Source organism: Fulmarus glacialis, unplaced genomic scaffold (assembly GCF_000690835.1).
Source record: "Fulmarus glacialis isolate BGI_N327 unplaced genomic scaffold, ASM69083v1 scaffold40530, whole genome shotgun sequence".
NCBI classification, from domain to species: Eukaryota; Metazoa; Chordata; class Aves; order Procellariiformes; family Procellariidae; genus Fulmarus; species Fulmarus glacialis.
The window spans coordinates 1-6,721 of NW_009190344.1; positions in this window are offsets into that span (position 1 = coordinate 1).

Sequence of the window (6,721 nt, forward strand, 5' to 3'; positions counted from 1 at the left end):
CCCAGCAAAGAGTATGCCCATCCAAACCACGAGCAGTTTCTGCACACTATGTAGTCAGTCTGATCATTTAATTCTGCTTCCCTAACTCATAGAAAAATCGTACATCTATAAAGCTATGAGGATAGTCTCTTAAGAGGGAGGAAGATCTTTGGAAAATAGTTTTCCAAAGAGTCAGATCATCTTTTCCCAAAGAGATATTGACATTTCCTGTCATCTGAAAATAATATCTGTATTTTTGTAAAGATTAATGTCTTTTATGTCTTAAATGCACATTTAACCATTACTTACAAAATGTGTTAAACACTAAATTAGACATAGCAGCACAATACAATAATGATACAATAGTGATAGTGGTACAATCTTGTAAATTCAGTCTAATTTATGATAATTTAGCAACATGGTTGCTGGCATTAAAAATATTGTTTATTCTACTGGTAAAATAGACATACTTGGAAAAAAGGATTGGAGTTTTTAAACTTGTTGTGAATATTAGGGAAAACACTGGTTTCTGCGTATGTATAAGTGAGTGTAACTGTAAACTGAACTTCATTCACTCATTCCTTTTCAGTGAAACATTAACTGATCCTGTATTGTATTTCATTACAAGAAGAACAAACTCCTAACAGCCTCCTTTCTAGACTTCCTCTTTTTCAGAGAGACTCTTTAAAAAACATTTTTTGCTACTGATGTTGTTTTACGGCACCTTGCAAAGCTTTCTTTTTTCCCCCTCATGCTAATATGTAGTAGAAGTTAAGATTTGTCAAATCTCCAATTTCAGAGTTCTCGCGCAACAGAAGCACACCATCTATGTATTTATTTTGTGTTCCTCCTAGCAGATACTAATGCCACAATCTAATGTGCGCTCCAGGTCTATTCTCTGCAGTGGGACCGGACCTAGGTTCACTGACTTTGGAAAGACTCCCACTAACTGAGTGTAAGCCCTGCGTTCAAGGCGTTGCTAATTGTACTTTCAAGATATGACAAAATCTTTGAGCACTGACAAAATATGTCTAACCACGGTCTTGCAAAACTAAGTAGGGGTGTCCAGGCAGCTAGGATTTCTGAGTGTTCTATGTGCTTCTATTGAAATAAAGCTAATGGTGAAGAGCCTTTATCTTGTTATGATTTCAGGAGTCCTTGTTACTTTTTAAGAAGACATGCTGTTAGAAAATGATGCTGGTACATGTGATCTGTGTTTCAAACAATGGGCAGAGGAGAAGGTTCAATCATTCATTTGCAATTAGTTTTGGCCACAAGCTGTAAAGCTGACCTCGGGTCATGAGCTTCAAAGGAACAAGCAAGGACGTTTGCGCTGACTTTTACCTAAGTTGATTGTAAAGCAGCAGCACTCAGAGCTGGGGCAGGGCACATCTCCTACCTTCTCAAGAGCTCACAGATTCAGCAGAGGTACCACGGACCCATAAAAGCTGGGTGTCATGTAAGGCAAAAGCAAAGGCTTTTTTATTGGTTTTGTCTGTCCAGTTGTTTACTCTGGAGACGTTTTGAGAAGAGTCTACTGAGATACTTTGGCATTTCCCTACTGGGCCTGGCCGAATTCCAGAATTGGGGATGCTTAAAGAATGAAAATTAATGGGGAATAAAAGTTAACCAGACTTTTTCAGATCTCAGATATGATTATTTTTGAGTCTGAGTTATAGGGTAGGGGAGTTATTCTATCCAAGATTGCCTACCCTTTAATACACCTGTACTTATAGAGTTATTCCTTTTAACAGTGTGATAATCTTTTAATATTTCTTTTCTCTTCTTTGCCTTCCTTTCTCTTCTTCTCTAACAGGATACTAGCTCCCATCTGTAGGTCTTTTCTGTATTTTAAAACCTGTGTCCAAAGATTTCACTCCATTATATAAATTATTACCATAGATGTGACTCAGCTGATTTCAGTAACATTGCTTCAATGTAAAACTTGTGTGAGGAAGAACAGTCAGACTTCTTTCTTATGCTAAAGAGAAATCTTCACTGTCTCTTACAGCAAAAGGCCCATGCTGCCTTCTGCATGACCAGATTTTTATAAGATATTTTCTTAACAGAGCTGTGTTGCACTTAGAAAAAAAAATCATAAAGTTGATCTATACGGAAGATAAAGTTGAGTAGAACTAGTCTTCCACTAATGACTTTGCTGTATGGCTGCCGTGATTTCAGTGAATTAATCCTGCTCGAATTTGTAGCTGAGATGTGACTTTATGTGACAGTATTCTCTGACATGGCCTTTTCAGATTTTATGTTCCAGTTTATCCCTTATCATATTTTTGGATCTTAACTGTTCAGGAGGACAGACTAGCACTGCTTAACTCAGAAAGTCTAATTAACTGTGTCAACCCAAAGGCAGCGCTTATGACTTGTTAAAAGTGTTAGGTGACAAGGGTATACACACTGTCACTAAATATAAAAGCTTGAGGAACAGTATCCTTTCAGAGCACTGCTTCCCATGCAAAAAAGAAGAAGGATTTGCGGGGGAAGAGGAGACGAAAAAGCCTGTTCACATTTCATGTTTTACATTTCACAGTGGTTTTTTGAAGCAGAACTAAGGAAATGTTTCATTGATCTCACCAACTCAAATACCTCAATGAAAAAAACGAAAAACAGCTAGGAAAATTTGTAATACCTTGCACCATTTTCAACCTGATTTATTTAGTACACTGGACAAAAAGCTCATTTATTCACAGGGAGAGGATTTGCCTTCAAGATGCCTGGCATTTTCATGCCTACCCTCAAACCATTTTTCATTTGAAAATACCGTTATGAAATTAGCCCAATAGGCAATGATTTAAATTGGCGTTGCCTATGCACAAAATAGCTTACTTAATCGCTGAGGGGAATCCTCTCAATGATTCAATGTATTTTTCTCTCTCTCTTTCTGAGTATTGTTACAGCTTAGAAATTTGCAGTAATTTCCAGTATACAATAGGAAAGTGGACACTGTGCCCAGCAGGTGGGCATACAGCGTGGATGCTGTGCTTGCGTTCATGTCGGGGTTGGTTGTTCTCTCAATGACTGTTCTCTGAAAGGGACTCTGTGAGCATCTGTGTAAAGGACGTCACCAAGCTAAGAAGGATGATTCTGCCAGGAGTCCCGGCAGCAGCTTACCTGGGAAGGCATTTTGGTAACTCGGAGTCTCTAAGTGGCAGTTGTTGGAAGGACAGAAGGTTTTGGAGAAAAGAGGGGTCATGAGATCCCTGGAGGACCCAATATGACCAAATCTAAAAGGGTTCTGAGAGTGATGAAGGCACTGAGGCAAAGGCTGAGATATGGGAGCTCCATATAAAGAGGTTCCCAGGCAGGTAATTAGGTGGTTGTAAATTCTGGGGGAAATCCAGAGTCTTAGCAATTCTGAGATTTCACCATAAGTGAGACAAGGAAACCATATGCCCAGAAAGCCAAACTGAAGAGAAAGTTTAGGTTGCAATCAAACTCAATCCAATTTGTGGTTTTGGGTTTTTTATGAGTCCAACCGTTCAGTGACAGTCCAGTGTTTGGATATGCTCCCTCTGCTCATGACCCATCAGAGTTGTTGGACTGGCCTGACAGAGGTGTTTTGTGTGGCGGAGGCATTTTTCGCCCTCTTCCCCTGTTCAGGATGCCTTGCCGCATGCTCTAAGGGGTTCAGCCCCAATCCAACCTCTCTGCCCACCCTGGGGCCAGGCATGTCAGCTCCTTGCAGAACAACATACTGCTCTGAGCATACACAGATGCTTTTTTATGCCAGGAGTCCCACTTATATAGAAAGATCCCTTCCTAAACATTCAGAGAAACATAAACTTACTCCTTTGACAGAAGGGAGACATCCAGAAAGTGAGGGGCATGGCATTTGCAGATAAAACTGCAGTTTGTATTTTGTGGAAATGCTTGTTTTTCCCTGGTGCTCACCCATCTCAGTCAGAGGTATTTAATTAGTTTGCTAAAACAAAAATCCCCACAAATTCCTCTGAAGTGCTTCTTTCAGTTACTTATAAACAAAATATTTCAAGGAACAGTCAGAATTGATGGGAAACCCAACTTCTAAAGGGTTTCCAATTCATACCACTGTAATTAAGAAATATAACTTAATATCCACAAATAAAAATCTTCTCATACATGCAGATGTAATTTCTGAGCTTACTCTGCAATGACAAATGAGCATAGAGTTGAAGAGAGTATGCTGAAGTGTACCAGTGGGTGGTGATTCATAACTAATTGTCTCAGAACAGTTTGTTATCAAATGATTCACTCTTGAAAGGAAAATATGCTGCAAGAGAATTTTTTTTTTCTATTCCTTTTTCCTCTTCAATGCAAAACAATCGCATCTTAGCCCAATTCCAAACGCAAATAGAATAGGTATTCCAGAATCGGTGGTAATAGTTTTAATTTCATTTTATTAAAGCCATAAAAAAATTGAAATAAGATGTACATTTCAATACTATAATGCTATACTACTATACTATACAATTAAAGTATATTCAGCTATAAATCAACTGTATCTGGTAGCTCGTAAGTAAATACTGCTTTAATCACAGTATTTCTTTACTTTCATGAAGTAATTTTGAACCCATATAAATTGCTACCAACAGTCAGTGAACATGTCTATCTCAAAAATACAACACCAGAAATTCTATTTTATGGGAAAATTATACCTCTCCTCATTATTGCTAAATTAGACAAAATTGTCAGCAGTATACACTGAATCCTGCTATAACCATCACACTTAGAGTGCTTTTCTTATAGTCATAAAGCATCAGTGCTACTCAAATTAAAATGAAAAGTTGCATAAAAGAACCACAAGTACTCTACCTCAAAGCCAGCATTTTTATGAGGATGCTATATGTCTACACTCTCTGTTCTTTCTAGAGCAAAAAAAATAATCATTAAGATTTATATAGTATTTTAATCTTGCAGTATAAGGAAGGAAAATATCTAGAAGGTTTCAGTTAGAATGATCTATTAGCTTCTGAAACTCCTTAAAAATAATAAAAAAAAAGACTCAAATTAATTAGGCTGGATAATTATTTCGCATAATTTTTCTCTAAAAGCTTTGCATCTGCTCAGCAGGAGATATTTTATTTATTTTTAATGAATTTTCCTAGGCTTGTATTTCCTAGCATGCAATTTTTACTAGTTCTTTAATAGAAGAGTGTCCAGATTTGTTATGTATTCTGAGTTCACTCATGTTTGTAAAGGATATTAATTGTGATGATTGACACTGGAACAAGGTACTGCAGAGTCTGAGAGCAGAGGGAAGCATAAGAAGAGAAAGTATTAACTTTTAATTTTATTTTAGGTGATTATCATTGTTTTTATACAAGATTTTTATGTGACTTTTTATCCAAAATGTTTCAAAAAATCTTTTTTATTTATTGATATTTCTGGTTTTCTTCTTCCACTTTCTTCTTTTTACATTTTGCCTTTTTTCCCCTCTTTTTTCTTGCAACTGAGGAAGAAGTTGAATACTTTTTTCCAATTTAATTAATAAATAGCACTCTGAGAAGAGAAATACACTTTGTTTTCTGAAGTACAGAGCACCAGAGCCTTAGGTACTGCAAGGAAGCACGGGGACATTTTTTAAACTCACGGCCGCAGGTCAGGGGGCATGCAGTTATAGCTGCTGCTCTACAAAAGGGGAAGGGAAAGATTAGGGAAAGCGTGGGAAAAGTAGAGGCAGAAGAGGTCAGTAGCTGGCTTTAGGAGGAGGTCTTGCAGCAGAGCCTACCCAGCAATTTTCCTGCCAGTGCCAATGGAAGCTCAAGGACACCAGCTGGGGCATTGCCCCAAAATCTGGGAGAGTCCTGCAACGAGAGTGAGTGTTTCCTTGAAAAAGGACACTGTGCACTGCCCCAGCCTGAGGAGAAAGAGCTTTGTACAAACCTTTAACTTCAGTGGTATGCATTAACTTCAGAATTATGGAGTTTTCTTACTTTGGTTCTTTGTAAAAGCTCACTAGGTAGAAACATTTTTTATGAAATAGTTGTTAAGCCGCAAAAAGCACTCAGTCACCTGACGCAATTGAATAGAGCAGAAAAACATGTCATTTTGCAAATGAGAATTATGCCAAAGCATTGAGCCTAGTGTTCCTTTTTTATAATATCTATACTTATAAAACTTCTGAAATCTAGATTACTCTCTTAGTAAAATGGGCACCAGCAACCTAATTCTGAACTGATGATGAAGTGAAACAGTAAAAATGGGACAGATCTTCTCAAGCTGGCACTAGCTTTGGTAGACATCCAGAATACAGCCAAATTGGTATTTCAGGCAATTATTTAGTCTGGCTAAGAATTAGTAAAAAAGGTCTTTTGGTTTTTATCAAAAGAGAACCAGTTAATTAGCTGGTGATCTTCTATCACTATGGTTGCAAGATTTCCCAGCCACTCAAGTTAAAGATAGCAGCTGTTTCACCACTTGGGCTGCTTAAAATGTCATTCCTTGGTATTGCATCCAGTGTGAAGCAGAACAGTAGAAATGCTGTTCCCCTGAGAGTAGCTGCTACATAAAACACCTCTGTTTCACAGCCTTAATACCATGTAACAGCAAAGAATAAACCAGCACTTATTAAAAAAAGAAGAAAGGAAATCGTATGTTCAGTTTCACCAACCATTTCCCCCCTCCATAATGCAGTGAAAGGTTTTTGATGAAGAAATGTAGCCTAGTGCACAAGAACAGGATGTTATTCATTCCAGCTAAAATGGAGCCCTCTGATAGATTTCTAATGTATGCAAAATGAATGTGTTCT